General features: G+C 55.8%; 1 protein-coding gene across 5 annotated transcripts in view; it reads right to left on the reverse strand.

Moving 5' to 3' along the window:
* SLC43A3 (solute carrier family 43 member 3) overlaps positions 1-22,701 on the reverse strand; it is a 62,477-nt gene that overhangs the window by 38,799 nt on the left and 977 nt on the right. For 3 of the 5 annotated variants that reach the window (XM_075928594.2, XM_075928596.2, XM_075928593.2), the window contains exon 2: positions 22,351-22,481. The gene's annotated coding sequence lies outside the window, so the exon portion shown is untranslated. Of the gene's footprint in view, positions 1-12,174; positions 13,071-13,673; positions 14,748-22,350; positions 22,482-22,701 lie in introns of those variants that run through there. The other 2 variants (XM_075928598.2, XM_075928597.2) reach the window with 2 other exon arrangements.

Here is a 22,701-nt window from a genome sequence, read left to right on the forward strand (position 1 = left end):
GAACTAACTTTCCTATGCGCTACACTAGCGCTCCGCTAGTTCGAATTTGAATCGAACTAGCGGAGCGCTTAGTTCGAACTAGGTAAACCTCATTTTACGAGGACTAACGCCTAGTTCGAACTAGCTAGTTCGAACTAAGGGCTGTGTAGCCCTTTAGTTCGAACTAGTGGGAGGCTAGCCCTCCCCAGGTTTCCCTGGTGGCCACTCTGGCCAACACCAGGGAAACTCTATGCCCCCCTCCCGGCCCCGGCCCCTCTAAAGGGGCACGGGCTGGCTACGGAGCCCGTGCCAGGTGCAAGCCTGCCAGCCCCAGCTAGCAGACCCTGCCCCTGGCACGGCACAGAGCCACCCACCCGATGCCCCCCAGCCCACCCCCTCTTGCCGGGACCAGGCTGGCGGCTCCCGGGAGCTTGCCCTGGCCCGCAAGAGGCGGGCACCTTCCTGGGCTAGTGCGGACATCGTGGACCTCGTCCACAATCTCCGCACTAGGCACAGGAAAGTGGCCGTCTAGGGCAGGAGAGCTGCCAGCCTGGCCACCCAGGACCAGGTGTGCATGAAAATCAAGGGGGTCCACTGAGACCCCCGACACTGAGCCCTGAGCTTACAATGGCCGTACTGGGTCAGACCAAAGGTCCATCTAGCCCAGTAGCCTGTCTGCCAACAGCGGCCAACCCTAGGGACCCTGGAGGGGATGGACTGAAGACAATGACCAAGCCATTTGTCTCGTGCCATCCCTCTCCAGCCTTCCACAAACTTTGGGCAGGGACACCACTCCTACCTCCTGGCTAATAGGACTCCATGGACCCAACCTCCATCACTTTATCTCACTTCCCTTTAAACTCTGTTCTAGTTGTAGCCTTCACAGCCTCCTGCAGCAAGGAGTTCCACAGGTTAACTATTTGCTTTGTCAAGAAGAACAACTTTCTCTTACTAGTTTGAAGCCTGCTACCCATTCCTTTCCTTTGGTGTCCTCTAGTCCTTCTTTATGGGAACTCATGAAGAACTTTTCTGAATGCACCCTCTCCACCCAACCCCTGCTTTTAGAGACCTCTATCCTGTCCCCCCTCCATCTCCTCTTTTCTAAGCTGAACAGTCCCAGTCTCTGTAGCCTTTCTTCATCTGGGACCTGTTCCCAACCCCTGATCATGTTAGTTGCCCTCCCCTCTCCCAGCCTTTCTCTTCCCCTCTCCCACCTCCTTTTCCCAGTGTCCCCCAGTTTTTTTCAATAAAGACAGAGTCAATGTTGGAAGAAACGTTATCTTTATTTTGTACATCAATAAGAAGAGGGGCTAGGGAAGGGTAAGTGGAAGGAGGTGAGGGAGGAATGGGGTACGAGCCCCCGATGGGGAGGACTGGGCTGGCTCTGCGGGCTTCTGGGGGTGGAAGCTCTCCTGCAGCCCCCCAATTACTCCCTCTCCCCAGATGGCAGCCTGCGGCAAGTGCAGCCGGGCTGATGGCCGAGTGGTGTGATGTGCCCAGTGTGGGCACTCAGGGCACTCCAAGCCAGAACTTCTTTGCAAGCGGGGCACCCCTTAGAACTGTGTGTCCGGGGTGGGGGTCGGGACCCTTTAAGCGCAGCCCTCGGCTAGCCTGAGACAGCATCTCCATGCTCTAAGTCCTCCTTTTATGCCCTGCCGGCACTGCTTCCGGCCATCCTTAAGCCCTGTTCAGAGTCCACTCAATGTGGACTTACTAGTTCGAACTAGCAAAACGCTAGTTCGAACTAGTTTTTAGTTCTAGATGCGTTAGTTCGAACTAGCTTAGTTCGAATTAACTAATTCGAACTAAGTTAGTTCGAACTAGCGCTGTAGTGTAGACGTACCCTGGGTCTGGCAATTCAGAGCCCCCAGCACCTCCAGGTCTGGCTGTTCCTAGCCCTGGCCCCTCTGGGTCTGGCAATTCAGAGCCCCCAGCACCTCCAGGCCTGGCTGTTCCTAGCCCTGGCCCCTCTGGGTCTGGCTGTTCCTAGCCCCCGCCCCAGAATTTGTATGAAAACAAAACCATTGCTTGGCCCCAGCACCTAATTGCTGGAGCCTCGGCGCCTCTCATCACAAATGGAGCTCTGGTTCCGACCCAGGGCCTTGGACACCGGTCGCCTCCTGGTGAAGGATTCCCATGTTGGCTCTCAGCCCATTCCCAGCGACACGTCCTACCCTCGAGCCTCCCAAGGGCTCGTCCTCCCCACCCCGGGCAGCAGCTTGGCCTCTCTGCACAGACTCCGGGGCCGGGGGGCCTTGGTGGCATAGGCTGAGATTCCCTCTTCAGCCGTCCGGTGAGCAGACGGTTCTTCCCCAGCAGCGCACGTTCTGCTCCTCGGCCGACCCTGTCTGAACCGGCCTGTTGCTTGGAGCCGCCTCCTCCACTAAGAGGATGCAAAACTAGGGTGGGGCTGAGGGGGGCTCCTCTGCCCAACGTGATTGTGTCCCCCCCCCCACCAGTGTTGGGTATATACACCCCGTTGCACATCCTCCCCTCCGGACAGGGCCCAAAGTCAGCCCCTCCCCCTCAGGAGGAGAAATCAGCATTCCTGGATGATGAAGGGCCAGGCACGCATAGAGCTGGTGCCAGAGAGGTGCCACCTCACCACCCTGGCACTGCCCTGTGATGTGCTCTGGGGAGTTCATGCGCCGAAGGAGTGCGGGGCCGATGGTGAGCTGGAAAGGGCTTCCCAGCAGACAACACCATGAGGTTTCAACTGCCTGCTTGACAGTCGGGGCCCCTTTTTTGATGGTAGAATGTCATTTCAGGGGGGTACAACGTCCTGCTGAAGTAAAATATGGGGTGTGTCTCCCCATCCTAGGCTGGGGACGGCGCCCTCGGAGGCCCACCCCTGAGACGTCGCTCGGGAGTATAAATCGCCTCAAGAAGTCCCAACAGCACAAAGGTCGCCCAGCCATGCAGACTTCCAGGGCCTTTTCGCACTCGTGCGACCACGGTGTTTTCCGCGCCTGGGAGTTTTTTGTGAGGGACGTAGCCAGAGTGAGGAACACAAGCAACAACACACCTATATCAGAGAGTGCCTCACCTGCCTCTTGACCGTCACGGTCTGAGGGCATCTCAGGGTTTGGATCTCCTTCACGAGCAGGCGTAACGGACCCCGTCCCGGTGAGCACCGTAGGTAGGTCACCTCCCTTTGCTGTAGGAAACATTTAGCCAGGTTCACGACTGGCTTGGCTCCCCGAGTGTTTGCGGTGAAGCGTCATAGACGATCTTCCCCGCTCGTACTGCAAATTGCAAAGCCAGCACATACTGGTCATGAGGTCATCGCAGCTGGGCCACTAGCTGTTGGAAAGTCGCAGTGGCCCCGTTTCGCCCGAATGGCGTGGCTATAACCTGGGAAAGGCATGGCCCAGGCTGTTTTCTCTATGGTCAGGGGAATGCGCCAGTATCCTTTTCTCCAGTCCAGTGTGGATACCAATTTCCTCGACGTCTGGGCAGCTCATCCACTCAGAGCCTCGGGTGAGTATCGACGCATGAGAGACAGCACTGACTTTCCAAAAGTCAATGCAGAATTTCATTGACCCATTGAGCTTTTGGATGAGGACAATGGGTCCCCTCCACTCCTCCAGGCCCGGCTTTGCTTTGTGCTCCTCTTGGACAGCTCCTCACATCTTCTTGGGAAGGGACTGAGCGTGGTTCTTGGACCCTCTGCCCCAGGCTGGTGGCTGTGGGATGGTGGGCTAGGTTCATCCAGGGAAGGACGATAGCACAGCTGGAAAGGACTGGACCAGTTGTCACATCCGCGGCTGCTACTTTCCATTGAGCTCACGTCCAATTGACATGGGAGTTGGATCTAATGGGTCTAATGATATAGACCCCAGTTCTGGTTCAGAGAGGTAGGGGGCAATTAACAAACTTTCCCTGGCCTTACAGGCCTTTGAGCGGTTACATGGCGGACTTGGGTCTCTGAGTACACTCATAGTTTACCAGTCCTATCCTTCAGGTCACTTCCAATGGGCTTTGCCATTTGGCTCACAACGTGGACTTGGACGAGGGCAGCAATCATGGGGATTCAGTCCCTGGTCTGAAGGTCGGTAGTTTGATCCCATGGCTGCGCAAAAGAGCGACCACACTGCCGTGGATGCTTTTGCACAAAAGCACATCTCGCACATGGCAGTGTGGACGTGTTCTTGCGCAAGACTTCTTGCACAAGAACCCTTGCGTAAGATGTTCTTGCGCAAGAAGCCACCAGTGTAGACATAGCCTAAGTCTACATAGCCCCCCACTGTAACGTCTTCTCTCGCCCGAGATACCCAGCCAGGGTGCTGAGTGGGTTGAAGGCAGCAGATTCCATCTGAGTCTTCAGGATACCAGTCACTGTTGGTGCCTCTCTTGGGTTTGCAGGTGCCTGGTCACATGGTATAATTGGTTGTTGTGGACTTCAAAGCGGCTATTCAATCCTAAAGGCTCCCTTCATCTTTGGGGTCATTCACTCATTCCCAGACTTGCCGTAGTGTTGGGTCTTCTTTCTGCTCTCTCACAAAATCTCCATAAGCCACTAACTTGGCTCCACCCGCCCTCTCCGTCTTGTTGGGAGGTGGGTCAGGATCTTCCAGCTGGAGTTCTCCCTCCCTCCCTTTGGTCTCCCTCTAGCCCAAATCCCACTGCCGACATGGTCTTGGATTTCCTTCCACCAGCAATTGGCCTCCCCATTCACACAAAGCCTCCAACCATCTCCAGTTGCTTCCCAGGAGCATAGATACGCTAGTGCCATGGCCACGCCAACCTGGTGCATTTCCTCGTGACAGCCTGACTCCAGCAGCAGCCTGGTGGCTGGGTAGAGTCTGGTGTCCTTGTGGAAGTTAGAAACATGAAGAGTGGATCTGTTCATCATTCTAAACGTGCCCATGGGGGCTGCTCCTGGTACTCCGGAAACACAATGTCCTGGGGCTCAAGGTAACAATCTGTGAATGGTTTTGGTTTTCCTGGAAGTCTGTGGGTGGTTCTGCCAGGACATGAAGCCAGGCCACTTGATGTAGGAACCCATTTTGGATCTGGTACTTTTCCATTCAAGGTGAGAGAAATTTGAACTGAACACAAGGAATTCCTGCCTTGGGATATGAAGATGGGAAGCCAAACAAGAGGGGGACATGTCCAGACAGAAGGAGACACCCCACTTACCATCCAAGATGCCTATAGGAAACATCTAAGACTGAAGAGGGGGGAGGATCAGGCCCAAGCTAGGAGGCTGCCTAGCTTGTGAAAGAGATGATTAGATCAACTGTTAGGGTAAGAATATGCAGGGAACAAGTTTCTTACTCTATTAGGGTTTGCTGACGTGTTTTGTTTATTTTGGCTTCGTAATTTACTTTGATCTGTCTGTTTTCACTTGCAAACACTTAAATCCTACTGTTTGTACTAAATACAAACACGTTTGTTTATTATCAAGCTCAGTGTAAGTAATTGTTACCTGGTGGGGAGCAACCAGTGTGCATATCTCTCTTTCATTGATAAAAGAGGGAGAACTCATAAGCTTTCTGCGTGTACAGATTTCATGCAGAGTAAGATGGATTTATTTGGGGGGTTGGTCCTCTTTGGGGCTGTGTTCCTGGGTGCTGTCAAAGGCCTTATCGCTGAGTCCTGCCAGAGCTGAGCTGGTTTATTGTCTGTGTTGCTCTGCTGGGGGGCTGTTACCCCAACTCTGTGCCTTGGCTGGGGACGATCAGAGCTTCTGGCCCAGCGGGATTGGGTGGTGGGGCACCCCAGAGGGCAGGTTGGTGGGCTCAGTGGCATGACTAGCACACCTGGTGACAGATGCTGGGAAACTCATGTGATCTAACCCACCACCCACCCACACATCCCCCTACACACCTCTGCAGCCACCCCTCCATGCCCCCAAACACACACCTCTCCAGCCACCCCCACCCTCCATCCAGCTCCATACACAACTCTCCAGCCACCCATCCTTCCATGGCCATATACATGCTTTCATCCACCCACCCATCCCCTCTTCCCACCCAGGTCACACTGTCCTCCTCCATTCCATGGTTGGCCAAGGGAACTCAGGGTATGTCTACACTACAGCGCTATTTCGAATTAACTTATTTCGAATTAGTTAATTTGAAATAAGATAATTTGAAATAACGCATCTAGACCCAAAAACTAATTCGAAATTGCGTTTTGCTATTTCGAAATAGCATGTCCACACTGATTGGATGCTGGGTCACATTTAAGGGCAGCTGAAACCAGTTCCAGCAGGGCATCAGGTCAGTAATTGCTTTGTGTGTCTGCTGTCTGAGGCTATCTGAGGCTCGTGCTTAAAGGGACCCCCCTGGACAGCCAGTTCTCAGCTTTCCCGCTTGCTTGCCAACCTCACCGAGGGACAGCAAAGCATTTTCGTCTCCGCCTGCTTCGGTCACTCTCCTTTGGGGCACCGCAGCACTCGGCACCATGGAGCCAGAGCTGCCCTGGGCACTCTGGTGCTCATGTTAAACGTCTTGCTGCAAGCCTGGCAGCAATTGCTGGAGGCTGCCTGGCACCTTCTGCTGCAGACCAGCCCCCTGACCTTCCCCCTGCCCCCTCTGGGGGCCCTGGAGGAGCGGCGCCTGGACATCAGTGTGCCCCGTTGCATCTGGAGTCTGGATACCAGCAGCGACTGGTGGGACCACATCATCCTGAAGCGCTGGGGAGACCAACAGTAGACCCAGAACTTCAGGATGAAGAAGGACACCTTCCTGTAGCTCTGCGAGTGGCTCGCCCCTGGTCTGCAGCGACGGGACACACGCATGAGGCCCGCCATTCCCCTCCACAAGCGGGAGGCCATTGCCCTCTGAAAGCTTTCCATGCCGGATAGCTACCGATCCATCGGGAACCAGTTCGACATGGGGAGATTCACCGTCGGAGCGGTGCTCATGCAGGTACGGTACTCACCGGCCACTGGGCCAGGATGGGGGGCTGCAAGGAGGACGTGGGCTGCCCCAGGGAAAACAGGGGGCAGGTGGTGTAAGTGCCCTTCCCAGGAGGGGTCGGTCCGTCCTGCCCGCGCTACTGACCGCCCGCGGTGGCCAGGATTGCAGCAGGGGTTGTTCCTGGGAGTGGGGCATGGGACGGTGGCAGGGAAAGAACAGTCCCAGCCACCTGGGCACCCCAGTGACCCTCCATTTTGTGTGTCTCTCTGCAGGTGGTAAAGGCCATCAACAGGGAGTTGCTCCACAGAGTCGTCCGCCTCACTGACCTGGACGCGGTCATCCAGGGCTTCGGCGCCCTCAGCTTCCCCAACTGCGGGGGGGGGGGGGGCAATCGATGAGATGCACATCCCCATCCGTGCCCTGGAGCACCAGGCCTCCCTCTTCATCAACAGGAAGGGGTACTTCTCCATGTGCCTGCAGGCTGTGTCTGACCACCAGAGCCAGTTCACGGACATCAATGGGGGCTGGTCCGGCAAAGCACACAACGTGCAGGTGTACTGCAACTCCTCTGTGTGCCAGAGGCTGCATGCTGGGACTTTTTTCCCCGATCGCCACATTAGGGTCGGGGTCCTGGACATGCCCGTGTGCCTGGTGGGGGATGCGGCCTACCCCCTACAGCCCTGGCTCATGAAGCCCTACATGGGACGCCTCAGCCCCTCCCGACAGGCCTTCAATGCCAGGCTCAGCAGGACCCGCATCATGGTCAAGGGGGCCTTCGGCTGACTGAAAGCATGATTTAGGTGCCTCCTCACCCGCCTTGTGGTGTCACAATTTGTGTGCTCCACAATTTGTGTGAGAGGAAGGGGGAGGCTTTCATGCCAGCCCCGCACGGCTGCCAGCCGGGAGGCCCTTGGGGGGCTGTCCGCATCCGGGAAGCCCTGCGGGAGAGCTTCCAGGTGGACGAGGACTGAAGTCCCCCTGGCGTGGGGCCTTACATTCCTCCCTCACCTCCTTCCCCTTTCCCCTCCCTAACCCCCCTTCCTGAGCTACAATAAAAACACCCGTGTTGCCACAAAAAAAGTCTTTATTTCACATAACTGGGATGGGGGGAGAGGAGGAATGAGGGCGGGAGAAGGGAGGGGGGAAACCTGGGAGGCGGGAGCTGGAAGGAGGAGGAAGGTGAGGAAGGGGGAGGGAAAGCTCAGGGTTGGGGGTCTTGCTGGCTCGCAGCACTGCAGGTGCAGGGGTGTCGTGGGGGAGTGGGTGTGGAGGGTGGGGCAGGAGGGACGGAGGGTGCAGAAGAAGCGGGAGGGGGAGCAGAGGTGGGAGGAGGAGCGATAGGTGGGGCGGCCACAGGGGCTGGAGCAGCAGGAGGCAGCAATCGCTCCGCCAAGGCCTGCAGGTGCTCGCGGAGGGCACGGCCCTGCTCCCGGAGCTCCCGCAAGCTCTCCCGCCGCAGCTGCAGGTCCTCTTACACCCACTGCTCCTGGCTGTGGACCTGCCGTCCCTGCAACCACAGCTGCTGCCTCTGGAACTCCTCCAGGTTGCGGCTGCGCCTGCTGGCTCGGGTGCGGGTGGTGGGTCCAGGCGGGGTGGTGCGCCCTGCACTCGCACGTGCTGCAGCTGTGGGGAAACAAGAGAAGTGGCCAGTTCTCCTTGGGGACACAGTGGGCGAAACCCAGCCCCACTCTGCAAGGTGAGGACAGCAGGTGTCTGCACCATCACATCCTGCTATCCCCGGGAGTGTGAGCTGGCCCAGGACTGCACCCCAGCCCCTGTGCTGCCTATAGTGTGGTGTCGGGGGGGGGGGGGGAAGATGTGCCTGCCTCTGTGTAGAGGGGGCGTCTGGAGGGTGGGCAGTGTGCAGTGTCTCTCCCCGGGGTAAGGTCCCTGGGCTCCCCCTCCCTCCCACCTCACATAAGGGGACCATGATGTCACTCACATGTGGAGGCCTCCCCGGCCTCGGATGAGGTTGCTGACGGGCTTTCTGGCATGGCTTGGGGTTCCTGGCTGCAGGGCAGGCTCCCTGCAGGCTCCTGGCTGCCTTCGTCCTCCTCTTCCCCTGTGTCGGGGGCAGGGCCCTTTGCCCCGGGGTCAATGATGACCAGGGGGGCACGGACTGTCTGACCCCCCAGGATGCCTCATAGTAGGGGCAGGCCTCCGGGTCAGCCCCGGGTTGGGAGGCCCTGGCACAGGCTTGCTGTAGTTCTTTAACTTTTGTCTGCACCTGCTCCTGGCTGCGCATGTGGCCTCTGGTGGCCAGGCTGGCAGCCATGCGGCTGTAGACGGCTGCATTCCTGCGCCTAGTGCAGAGATCGTGGGCATAGGAGGCCTCCCCCCAAATCTCAATGGGGCCCACGATCTCTGCACTTGACCAGGAAGGCGCCCGCCTTTTGCGGCCCCTGGCAGGCTCCTGGGAGCCGCCAGCCTGGTCCTGGGGAGCGCTGGAGGGCTGAGTGGCAGCGGGTGGCTGGTTTGTGCTGTGCCAGGTGCACAGTCTGCTGGCTGGATGCTGGCAGGCTGGCAACTGGCACAGGCACTGTGGCCAGAGTCTGCCCCTTTAAGGGGGAGCAGACAAGTTTTCCTGGTTTGGCCCAGAGTGGCCACCGGGGGGAACTGGGAAGGGCTGGAGGCCCCCTATTTCGAAATCAGTGTCGATACAGCACTTATTTCGAATTAGCTATTTCGAATGAGGTGTTATTCCTGGTAGAATGAGGTTTACCTAATTCAAAATAAGGGCTCCGCTAGTTCAAATTTATTTCGAAACAGCGGTTTGTATGTGTAGGCAGCTATTACAATTCATGCGAAATAACGTCTGGTATTTCGAATTAACGCTGTAGTGTAGACATACCCTCAGAGTTGACTTTCTGGCAGCCAGGTCCTCCAATGCTACCCCCATCTCTCCTCACTTGGCACTCAGTCGAGCCCAACCGCGGCCCCTCTACCCACTATCCTACCCAGACTCCCCACTCCCGGCTGTGCCCAAGGCTGTCTGCTCTCCCCTCCCACATCTGCACAGACCACCCTCAACCAGCCCCACTCGGCCTTCGATGCCCACGCCATGTCCACCTTCCCCATCCCCATCATTGCATCCCCCTCTTCTCCAGCACATCCCTCAGCCTGCCCGGTGAATCCCCCACTGCATGGCCCTGCCCCGCCCTCCCTCTGCCGGCCTCACCTGCCTGCCTGGCACTGCTCCCCCCGCCTCAGCAAAGTCACTACCTGATCCCCTTGGCATCCCCACCCCTTACAACCTACCTCTGCCAGCCCCTGTCCCTGGCATCAGCCTGGCTATCAACTCCCCTGCCCCAAACATACACATACACCCCCTTGGCCTGGACTGTGGGAATCCAGGGTGGAGAACCTCTACCCAGCATCTCCAATGGGTTATCCCCTTCTCTTCCCACCCTAAGCCCCCATCTCTGGTGAGGCCCTGATCAGCTACTCCAGGGTATGTCTACACTAGCCCCCTAGTTCGAACTAGGGAGGTTAATGTAGGCATTCGAAGTTGCAAATCAAGCCCGGGATTTAAGCCTCCTGCAAGGAGGTTTAACAGGTAGTTCGAACTAGGGCTTTAATTCTAACTACCAGGTCCCTGCCCCGTGTAGATGCGGGCAGTTAGGCTGGACTTGTAAATTTAAAAAATGGTGACCGGCCAGGAAGATGCAAATCAAGCGCGGGATATTTAAATCCCGGGCTTGATTTGCAACTTCGAATGCTTACATTAACCTCCCTAGTTCGAACTAGAGGGCTAGTGTAGACATACCCCCAGAGAGGGGCCATTCTCATTGTCATGACATTGGAAAGGCAGTGAGGCCTAGTGGACACAGCACTGGACTGGAACTCGTATGACCAGGGCGAGCTGTCAAAATGCCTCTCTCCCTTCCTGTGACTCAGTGTCCCTGTCTGCAGAGCTAAACTTCCACACAGAGTGCAGCGGCGGTCAAAAAGGCAAATAGGATGCTAAGAATTAAGAAAGGGATAGAAAATAAGACCCAGAATATCTTACTGCCCCTGTATAAAACTATGGTACGTCCAGATCTTGATACCAAACTGTTTAGGAAAGTTTACAGACGATACCAAACTGTTTAGGATAGTCAAGACAGAAGCAGACTGTGAGGGACTCCAAGAAGATCTCACCAAACTGAGTGATTGGGCAACAAAATGGCAAATGAAATGTAATGTGGATAAGTGTAAAGTAATGCACATCTGGAAAAATAACCCCAACTATACGTACAGTATGATGGGGGCTAATTTGGCTACGACAAATCAGGAAAGAGATCTTGGAGTTATCGTGGACAGTTCTCTGAAAACTTCCACACACTGTGCAGTGGCGGTCAAAAAGGCAAATAGGATGCTAGGAATTATTAGGAAAGGGATAGAAAATAAGACCCAGAATATCTTACTGCCCCTGTATAAAACTATGGTACGCCCACATCTTGAATACTGTGTACAGATGTGGTCTCCTCACCTCAAAAAAGATATTTTGGCCTTGGAAAGGGTTCAGAAAAGGGCAACTAAAATGATTAGGGGTTTGGAACGGGTCCCATATGAGGAGAGGCTAAAGCGACTGGGACTTTTCAGTTTAGAAAAGAGGAGACTGAGGGGGGATATGATAGAGGTCTATAAAATCATGAGTGGTGTGGAGAGGGCCGATAAAGAAAAGTTAGTTATTAGTTCCCTAAATAGAAGAACTAGAGGACACCAAATGAAATTAATGGGTAGCAGGTTTAAAACTAATAAAAGAAAGTTCTTCTTCACACAGCGTGTAGTCAACCTGTGGAACTCCTTGCCAGAGGAGGCTGTGAAGGCTAGGACTATAATAGAGTTTAAAAAGAAGCTAGATAATTTCATGGAGGTTAGGTCCATAAAAGGCTATTAGCCAGGGGATAAAATGGTGTCCTTGGCCTCTGTTTGTCAGAGGCTGGAGAGGGACGGCAGGAGACAAATCACTTGATCATTGCCTTCGGTCCACCCCCTCTGGGTCACCTTGTGCTGGCCACTGTCGGCAGACAGGCTACTGGGCGAGATGGACCTTTGGTCTGACCCAGTACGGCCATTCTTATGTTCTTATGTTCTTAAAGACAGTGCAAGGCATTTTGAGGTGTGCAGGTGGAAAACAGGCACTAAGGAGTGTTATAATCTCCCTCCCCCTCCCCCCCCACACTCACCTTGCTCCATTTTATGGCTGGGCCCCTCACCATGGCTCCTGGGCAGCTCGGCCCCTATAACTTGCACCCCAGCAGATTCTCCCAGGCTCAGAGCCCCACAAATGAGACAACCCTCCCCCCACATACCCACATGGTTTGTGGCAGCTGGCACTTACCAAAGCAACCATCTGTGGCGCTCCCCATCAGGTTGGGATCAGCTGGCCACCCATTCTCCCAGGTCTCTGCCCTGACACCGGAGTCTAGTCCCGCTGCCCACTAGGAGCTTCTGCCGAGCCAGGGCTGAGCTCCTGGGCAAGCCGTTGGCTCAGAGCCCAGGTTTATTTCGGTCCTGTAAGCCTTAACTAAGGCTCTTTTTTTGCGGGGTTGTGCTGTGTCCAGCCGGCCACATCCCCGGGGACGCAGGGAGCTGCCAGACATGAACTCCTGCCAAGAGCTTGCAGGCTTTGGAGATGGGTGGAGACTCACGCCTCCTATTTCTCACGGGCCCCTCTATTTTTAGACCACTCCGCAGTGCACCCGGAGGCACCAGCTGGGGGCTGGGGTGAAAGCAGCTGCTTCCAGCGACTGAGAGGAAGTCATTTGGACCCAAGGTCGGAGAGAGATTAGAGGAGGTAGTTAAAGGAGGGAGAAAGAGACACCCACCCACCCCCTCCACACACACATCCTATCAAAGGTGGGCAGTGTGGCCTAGCGGGCAGGGCGATGGGCTCTGACTCCGAAGCTGGAGGTGCTGGTCCCCATTCTGTCACTTCCGCTTGGTGCGTGCCTCAGTTTCCTCAGCTGTGCAAGAGGGATAATGTCACCGAACTGCTTTGTAAAGGGCAACGAGGTGGAGGCCTGATGACTGCAAAGGGGTCAGGGAGTCCAGCGCCTTTAAGGGTCTGAGCTCAGAGTGTGACACAACATCCGGACGGCTGGTGCTAGCAAGTGTCTCTCTTCCTGGGGCTAGGAGGTTGAGACATGACCCGTGAGGCAATGGGTGTGGTTACACCCAAGGGTGCTGTGGAGCTACATTGTAGCTGTTTCTGCCCCCCCCACACACACACACAAAGGGACATTCCCAGCCAAGTTAATCCCTGTCCCTGCCCTGCCCCCAGCCCATCTCCTCCTGCCCCGCCCCCACTCCACCCTTTCCCCCAAGCTCCTCCCCCCAGTGACACAGCCCAAGGGATTAGCAGGGGGCTAGTGGCAACATCAGGGGGTGGACCTGCCCCCGCACCCGCCAGAGGCGGCAGGAAGTAGAGTGACCCAGCCCCAGCCTGCTCCGCTGTGCTGGCTCCCAGCCACGTAACTCCGCTTCCCACTGCCAGTGAATGGGGGGGGGGGGCGTTCCACCCCTTCCCACAAGTCCCCTCCCCAGGAAGATGGGAGGGGCGGAGTAGTTTGGGGCTGGATCCTTCTACTTCCTGAGACCAGCAATGACTGCAGGGGGCCCAGTCCCTCTGCCTCCCTGCCCAGCTGCCACAGGGCACCAAAAGTACGAGGGATGGTGCTCTTGTACAGAAGGGAAACTGAGGCACGAAGCAGCCAAGCAACTTGACAAGGTCCCAAAGGCCTTCCGGAGGGGGGGGGGCAGCAGGGAATGGGACAGGTCCCTGGCAAGAGCCCGCAGGACTAGTCGCGTGTATGAAAGTGTAACACACGCAGATCTCACCAAGTTCCTTTTATCGAGGTTCAGCTCTCATCCGCCGTGGGCCAGATCCCAGCTAGTGTCAATCGGCCGCAGCTCCACTGGAGTCAATGGGCCGGATCCCAGCTGGTGTCAATCGGCCGCAGCTTCACTGGAGTCAATGGGCCGGATCCCAGCTGGTGTCAATCGGCCGCAGCTTCACTGGAGTCAATGGGCCGGATCCCAGCTGGTGTCAATCGGCCGCAGCTCCACCGAAGTCAATGGGCCGGATCCCAGCTGGTGTCAATCGGCCGCAGCTCCACCGAAGTCAATGGGCCGGAATCCAGCTGGTGTCAATCAGTGGCAGCTCCACCGAAGTCAATGGGCCGGAATCCAGCTGGTGTCAATCGGCCGCAGCTCCACCGAAGTCAATGGGCCGGATCCCAGCTTGTGTCAATCGGCCGCAGCGCCACTGGAGTCAATGGGCCAGACCCCAGCCAGACCCCAGCCCATGTCACTCGGCTGTAGCGCCATTGGGATCACAGAGGCCAGCTGACACGCGCGGAGTGGCTCTTTCAGTGCGGTGCTTGACATTATGAGCACAAGTGGCTGTTGTCTGGGCTGTGAGCCCAGAGCAGCGCTGACGCCTAGGATGCCTCATTTATCAATTAGCCCTTTCATGCTTGGGCAACACACGCATGTCTCTGGATATAGGGTGTCAAGTTTCTGGGTCACAGAGCCACTGGTCTCCCGTACAGAGCGCTCTCTGTTCTCCAGGGCGCTCCTCCGCCCAGAGATCTCGCTCCTCCAGGGGGTCCCAGTCCTGGGCTCAGAGGCAGCAGCACCCACTTGTCTCGACTCTAGCCACGTCCACTCAGGCACCTTGGCCTCCATTTGTGCATTTAGCCTCCCCCTGCGTGGTCTATAAACCGAGCTACCCCCCTACTACTGCCAGGGAGTTCCTCCTGCAGCCAGTCTAACTCGATCTAACCACTAGCCCAGACATGCCTCTTGGGGGTCTGTCTGCTCTCCCACCCAGCCCTGCCTGGCCCTGCCAAGCCGTCCCTGTGCCATTTAGGCACTGGCTAAGGGAGGAAACTGACCGAGCAGGATGAGACATTGTAGAATAGCGCCCCCGGTAGATGCTCTGTGGCAGAATCAATATTCTGGATTCATTTCCCCTCTCCCTGAACAAACTCTCCTTTCTGCTGGATGCCACACCGAGGGAGCGAGCCTGGAAAAGCTTGTGCTGCTTGATTTCCCCTGGGGACCCGGCCCGAGCCAGAGAGAAGGGGCCCACGCCAGAGGGGAGGCAGCCCTGGAGGGGCTTCTCGCTGGGAGAGGAGCTAGCTGGAAGCGTGAGGCTAGTGGGGAGGGCAGGAGGCTGTGAGCCGGGGTTCCACAGTGATTCAGTCCCAGCTGGGGCAATGCAGAGCCATGTCGGGCCACGTGGGGGTGGGACCCCTGGAAAATGCCACAGAAAGCAAGAGGGAAAGGCAGGGCCCAGAAGCAGGGAGGGGGAGTTCTCGCCTCACCCTGTCCTGATGGCATCAAGAAGCTTTGCTGCTGCCTGGGTAGGAGCAGGATCGTGGGTCAGGAAAAAGGGGACAGAGAAAGGGGTAGGGGTGGGGGGCTGAGTGGTCACTGAGGGCCCTGCACAGGGCAGTGGGACAGGAGGGAGATGATCAAACCCAGCCGGAGGCCTGTAGGGGACTGATAAGGGAAGCAAAGATAAGGGCTGGTGTAAGAACCAACGTGGACGGGGGTCAAGGCAAGTGCCAATCCCTCAGCACCACCAGGGGGCCAGGCTGGACTGCCCCCAAGACATATGGAAAGGCAAAGCCCTGCCCTATCAGGCATGAGTGACAGCCCTCTGCAAGTCTCTGATGGGCCCGTCCCAGGAGCTGTCTAAGTGGCCAGATGTTTTGGCCTTAGCCTCACCGCTGACCTGGAGCCCTGGTGTCCTGCCTTTGCTGTGAGGCCATGGCCCCGTTCACCTCTCTGACTTTGGGTTTTGACCAGGCCTGGCCCTAACCAATCTCCAGCCACCCACTGCAGGCCAGTCATGCCCCAGCCCAGCTAGCAGCAGTGTCCTGGATGCCCAGCCATGGACAGGGGCCCCCTTGTACCAAGTGCACCAGAATAGGGGGAGGTGGGCCTGGGCCCCTTCACTTTTTGCTTGCCTTAAGGGTGAGTGATGGGGGCAAGGGGCAGAGAGGAGCAAGCAGGTTCTCAGGGGGGTGAGGTGTAGTGAGGGTGGGGCCTCAGAGGAAGAGGGGGCGGGACCTCCGAGGAAGAGGCTGTTTGGGGGTGGGGCCTCAGAGGAAGAGGGGGCGGGACTTCCGAGGAAGAGGCTGTTTGGGGGTGGGGCCTCAGAGGAAGAGGGGGCGGGACTTCCGAGGAAGAGGCTATTTGGGGGTGGGGCCTCAGAGGAAGAGGGGGCGGGACCTCCGAGGAAGAGGCTGTTTGGGGGTGGGGCCTCAGAGGAAGAGGGGGCGGGACCTCCGAGGAAGAGGCTGTTTGGGGGCGGGGCCTCAGAGGAAGAGGGGACCTGGGGGTGGGGCTTCAAGCGTTAGGCGTGGGCATGGGAGTGGAGCAGGGCAGAGCAGAGCAGGGTGCCCATGCCCCCCCCCCTTCTAGGAGCTTCCAACACCCCTGGCTGGGCACTAGACAGATCCAGAACCTCAAGCTGGGCCCTGCCCCACCACTCACAACCCAAGAGCAGAAGAGACGACAGCGGGATACAGTGGGCGGACACGGACCGTGGCAAAGGAGCGTTTCCAGGCGAGACCTGCGGGAGGCTAATGAGCTGGCTTTGTGGATGTGGGCAGCAAGGCCAAGCGGGAGGGGAACCGGGAGGGGCGGGCAGGGGGAGGAGAAAGCCTGCGGGGGCTTCTTTGAAAATATAACAAGTGGGCCGTGGAGGCTGGCACCACGGGCCGATCAGATGTGAGCGCCGCCCCCTCGCCGGTGAAGCAGGAGGACCAACCACAGGGGTCCCAGCACGTGAAGATGATGTGTTGGCCACAAAAGGGAAAGGGAAGCAGCGGGAGGGGTGGCGTGGTCAGAGCCATAGGCTGAAAAGGAGGGTGCCCCAGGGACACGAGACAACAAGACTTTGGGAGTGAGTCTGAGGCTGAAGAGGGCCGGGAAAGGCCGGAGCTCAGCGAGGTGGTGCAGGAAGAATCGGCACGACTTAGCCACAGCCTGGAGGGCAGGACCTAGAGAGAGGTCTGAGTCAAAGATGACACCCAGGTTCCGGTCCACGTGCCAGGCAGTTGATCACCATGAACAATTTTTTCTTCACTCAGCGCACAGGCAACCTGTGGAACTCCTTGCCAGAGGATGCAGTGAAGTCTGGAATGTTAAACAGGGTTCAAAAAAGAGCGAGATAGATTCATGGAGGTTAGGTCCATCAGTGGCTATTAACAAGGATGGGTAGGAAGGGTGTCCCTCGCCTGTTTCTCTGGAGGTGGGTGACAGGGGAGGGATCACATCAGGATTCCCTGTTGTGATCCCTCCCTCTGGGGTACCTGGCATTGGCCACTGTTGGCAGACAGGACGCTGGGCTAGATGGACCTTTGGTCTGACCCAGCCTGGCCGTTCTTATGTTCTAACAAGACAGGAGACAGTGGGGCTGACAGACTCATGGGGCCGCTGGACAAGGCGGCGGGGGGGATCCAGCTCCGCACCCCCAGAAAGGGCAGAGCCTCAGGCAGCCAGAGCAGGGCTGGGGCTAGCCTCCTGCAGCCAGGCGGTGATTTAAAGGGCCCAGCTGCGGCAGTAGCAGGCCTGGGGCAGAGAAGTAGGTCTGGGCGTCAGCCACGTAGAGACTGGAGTTGGGTCTGTGTTGATGGAGATTACCCAGAGCTGTGGGATGGAGGGAGAAGAGAAGAGGACCATGGACCCTGCCCTGTGGACCCCCACAAAAGGCTGGTGGGGGGACCCTCTAAAGGACGTGCTGAAGGAGTCACCAGAGAGGAAGGAGGAGGATCAGGGAGGACAGGGTCCTGGAAGCCAGAGGAGCTGAAGGTCTTAAGGGGGGGCAGAGGGACAGCCCCCTGCATTAGAAGCCAGTCCTTAGTGACATGGTCGCCTGCTATTTTTTCCCCACAGGACCGCCGGCACCCATCAGGGCTGTGCTGGGGCGGGGGATGACTATCAGGGCCCCTGCCTCGTTTGTTGCAGAAGTTGGAACAAGGTGCACAAGGCCGGGGAGCAAGGGACAGGGACGGGAGGGCTCATGACCAGGGCGGCTCAACACCACCCTGGAGAACTGTATCCCCGTCGTGTCCGCCTTACACTCCCTCCTCCCATGGGGACAGCAACGCGTGACAGACAAGCTCTCGGATGCTATAGTGACGGGCACCATAGAAACGCCCATGAGGAAATTGAGATTTCTGTCTTCAGAGCCGGGCTGGACTAGAGGACGAGGCTCCCACGCCGCCCAAGATAAAGAAATAGTGAACATAGTGAAATTGTGCACTGAATGAGGCACGGGCCCCGGGAAAAAACCTCTGGGGGCATGTCATGAAAGACTATTCAGACTGCTCGGGCACCCTGGACTCGGGCATTTCCTGCCCTGACCCCACAACCTCGATGTCCTTTTCATGTAGCTCTGCCAGGGGCAGGCAACCTGCGGCCCATCGGGGTTTCCATGTGGGGCCCATGAGACGTTTTGTTTGCTGCTGCCCACGTGCAGGGGTTGCCAGAGTCCCCTGGTTTCCGTCTGCATCGTTTTTTCCTATTGGTGTTATTAAAGTGACACGCCGGTAACAAAAGGGCACGTGAGGTGAGGTGGGGGCCGATTGTGCACAACACTGACTGTGTGACCCGGGCGCTCCCTCTGCAGCCAATCACAGCGCTGCTATGGATCAGTCGGTGGCCCCCCCCCCCCCCCTGCACATTCTAGGTAAGCCAGCGCCGTGAGCAAAACAGCCCTCTCCTGGGAAACTGTTTTGGTGACACCGATCTTGCAGGGATGAAGGGGGCCACTCACGCAGCCTGCTCACTAGCCTAGCCTGCCCATCGCTGAGCGAGGGAGATACTTTTCTCATTCAAGAGAAATCGGCTGCTTAGAAAATCACGCACAGCTCATCCGAGAAGCTTCCGAGAAAGAGCGGGACACACCTGGTTTCATTTTGTGGATGGAATCGTTTATTCTCTGTTTGATCGCACCGCCCATGGAAACACAAGGCATCCGTGGCATCGTACGACGTGCAAACCCGATCCCACAAGCACGGGCTTCCACCCCCCCACCGTTCCCTTTCCGCTTCACGAAGCCGCTCTCGTGCGAGGCAACAGTGACAAATTTCAGATGCCCAAAAAGCAACATTCGCTGCAGCTTGTCAGACCGCGACGCGCCGAGGCAACCTCCGGTGGCCATTTATGCCGGTGAAAAGCAAGTGCAAAGTGGATGGGCGTGAAAATCAACACTGGTGCTGTGAGAATGCGGCAGTGGAAATGAATCACTGAGGAGACCACAGTTGACATGGCTCGCAGTGCAAAGGAATCATAATAGTGAGCAGACCAGGAGATCTGAGACGTGTCTTTGACTATGTATGTGTCTTGGGGACAGACTTTCTTTGCCAAGAACGTAGCCATCACACACACACACACACCCTGCTCAGAACGACAAGAATTATTAAGATTCCCACAAGCATCCCTGAAACAGAGCAGCTTGGCCAATCAAATTGCTGCGCGGCGCTAGTGGCACCAAACAAAGTCCCGTTATAATCTCCTTGCTGGCTGGCTTTTCTCTAGTCAGCCACAACTGTCATTGACAAGGAAGATCGAGGCCCCCGCCAACTTGGCAGAACAGGAAACGTTGACAGGAGTCTCTTCCAGCAGCGAGAGACAGCCGTGTGTTGGGGCCCGCCGGTCCTGACAGATTTGCTCCATCATTTCCTATTTCATCGCTTTCCGAGTTATTTGAGAAATAAACGGCTCTCTCCGAGCTTGGGCCTTTTGCCTCATAGACGCCAAAAAAAAGGAGGGCAAATATTTGCGATGCAATGGTTCGTAGCTTGCAAGGCCACCAGGCCCCCGGGCAGTGGGACAAAGCGGGGGTTGGCTGGTTGGTTTGTGAGTGCTGAACATGGCATTGACTCCCGTGACAGAACAGGCTAAACAGCTGTTCCCAGGAGAGGAGGTGGGGGTGTCACCCCACCGGGCAGGGAGCTGCGAACGGTCACCCCACCGAATCAGGGAAGCATCTGGCAAGCAGAACCAGCCTGACCGTAGGACGAATTGGGGTGGCTGCCCCAGGCCCCGCGTTTTTGGCCGCCCCACGGTCATCATATGGGCATGGGAGGGACCCAGCCCCCCAGTCCCAAGGTGCTCCCCTTCCTGCCCCCGCAGAGAAGCAAGGTGCAGAGAGCCTGAAGGGAGCTGCTGAGCCGCTTTGGCTCCTGCCCCCTGCATGGTGAGAGGAGTATGGGGGGCAGATGACCCCTGCTCCCACAGTGCCAGGCTCCCATAATCCCCTGGGCCATGTTGCTCGGGGAGAGGGCAAAGGGGGGGGGAGTAGGGGTGAGGCCTGTGGCAGGAGGCATATTTAACCCAGAGGCACCAGAGATGGGGGGGTCGCCCCAGGCCTCTGCCCCCCCCCCCTCAGGACGGCCCTGTCACGGCTCCTTCCCCACTCTGGCATAATAAATGCAGAAGTGGGGGCCAGCAAGTGTACCCCAAAGCCTTATCTACCAGGCTTTGGTATAAAACTTCCCCCGAAATCTTAAAAACCTAGATCTTGGGAATAAAACTTCCGCTGCCACCACCCAAATGTTGATAAAGAAATCAGGGGAAAGATCATTTGGGAAATCTCACCACTAAAATAAAAATCAGGGCGTACAATTAGTGGTGTCCCCCTTGGTCAGTCCTGGGACCAATCCTTTTCAACTTATTCATAAATGATCTGGAGAAAGGGGTAAGCAGTGAGGTAGTAAAGTTTGCAGATGATACAAAACTGTTTAGGATAGTCAAGACAGAAGCAGACTGTGAAGGACTCCAAGAAGATCTCACCAAAATGAGTGATTGGGCAACAAAATGGCAAATGAAATGTAATGTGGATAAGTGTAAAGTAATGCACATCAGGAAAAATAACCCCAACTACACGTACAGTATGATGGGGGCTAATTTGGCTACGACAAATCAGGAAAGAGATCTTGGAGTTATCGTGGATAGTTCTCTGAAAACTTCCACACAGTGTGCAACAGCGGTCAAAAAGGCAAATAGGAAGCTAGGAATTATTAGGAAAGGGATAGAAAATAAGACCCAGAACATCTTACTGCCCCTGTATAAAACTATGGTACGCCCACATCTTGAATACTGTGTACAGATGTGGTCTCCTCACCTCAGAAAAGATAGTTTGGCCTTGGAAAGGGTTCAGAAAAGGGCAACTAAAATGATTAGGGGTTTGGAACGGGTCCCATATGAGGAGAGGTTAAAGCGGCTGGGACTTTTCAGTTTAGAAAAGAGGAGACTGAGGGGGGATAGGATAGAGGTCTATAAAATCATGAGTGGTGTGGAGAGGGCCAATAAAGAAAAGTTATTTATTAGTTCCCTAAATAGAAGAACTAGAGGACACCAAATGAAATTAATGGGTAGCAGGTTTAAAACTAATAAAAGAAAGTTCTTCTTCACACAGGGTGTAGTCAACCTGTGGAACTCCTTGCCAGAGGAGGCTGTGAAGGCTAGGACTATAATAGAGTTTAAAGAGAAGCTAGATAATTTCATGGAGGTTAGGTCCATAAAAGGCTATTAGCCAGGGGATAAAATGGTGTCCCTGGCCTCTGTTTGTCAGAAGCTGGAGAGAGATGGCAGGAGACAAATCGCTTGATCATTGTCTTTGGTCCACCCTCTCTGGGGCACCTGGTGCTGGCCACTGTCGGCAGACAGGATACTGGGCTAGAAGGACCTTTGGTCTGACCCAGTACGGCCGTTCTTATGTTCTTAATTAACCACTACCAGGTTAATAAAAAGAAAAGAAAGAACTTTTATTATTACAGCAATATTCCTGTTGCAAGCATCAGTGCCAGATCTCAGATCCCATACCCAACCCTTAACACAATAAAGCCTAACGAAACTACCTAAACTTTACCCTACTTACAGAAAATGAAGAATGGTGCCTTGGAGAGAGAGAGACATGCTTGTCCCTCCCTGTAGCTGCAGAGAACACACCCAGAGAGACAAACAGAGAAAGGGAAAAAACCCAAATTCGTTTGTCCCAGTTTGAAAGTCCCACCTACATTCCTACTGGTGACTCCACCTGGCTAGGTGTAGTTAACCCCTTAATCCCCGGGCGGCTGGCTAACCCTCATAATCATAACATGCCCCCCAAATCACAGATGGTACTGGACAGCCTCTGGCCACACTGGCTGTGATTTCTTCCTGGAGGTCTGAGATAAAACATAGTAAATACATTATGCACACTTGACTAGACTATGGAATACATGAAAAGTAAACAAATGCTTCCATATCCATGGAGTACCATAACAGATATACCAAAAGCTTACTCAGTAATTGAGTCCAGAAATGCCTCATTAACCAATCAAACTCTCAGTCTCAAAATCAAATTTCGAATAGCGTGGGGTCTTGATCTAAAGTTCAATTGACCAGGTTCTGTGCCTCTTGCAAAATACACCACTGTCATACACCAGGCCAGGTCTTGGCACCACTGAGGGTGTCAGCTCAGGGCGAATTGCTTAAAACCAGGGCTACTTACCGCCCTCAACTGGGGTCCTTCCCCAGGCACCCCTCAAATTACACCGAGCACTTCAGCTGCCTCCCCGGTCAACCGGAAGCCTCACCAGCAAAACCCCTTAGACACTCCAGCTTCCCGGTGCCATCACCAGACTGTTGATAAAGAAATCAGGGGAAAGATCATTTGGGAAATCTCACCCCTAAAATAAAAAGCAGGGCGTACAATTAACCACTGCCAGGTTAATAAAAAGAAAAGAAAGAACTTTTATTATGACAACAATATTCCTGTTGCAAGCATCATGACTAGATAGGAAGGTAACAAAATACTCATGGAGAAACTCCATGGGCCTAGAACTTAGTTACAAAGAAAAGC

The sequence above is a fragment of the Pelodiscus sinensis genome, chromosome 5, assembly GCF_052426305.1.
Source record: "Pelodiscus sinensis isolate ZL-2025 chromosome 5, ASM5242630v1, whole genome shotgun sequence".
In the NCBI taxonomy this organism is placed as follows: domain Eukaryota; kingdom Metazoa; phylum Chordata; order Testudines; family Trionychidae; genus Pelodiscus; species Pelodiscus sinensis.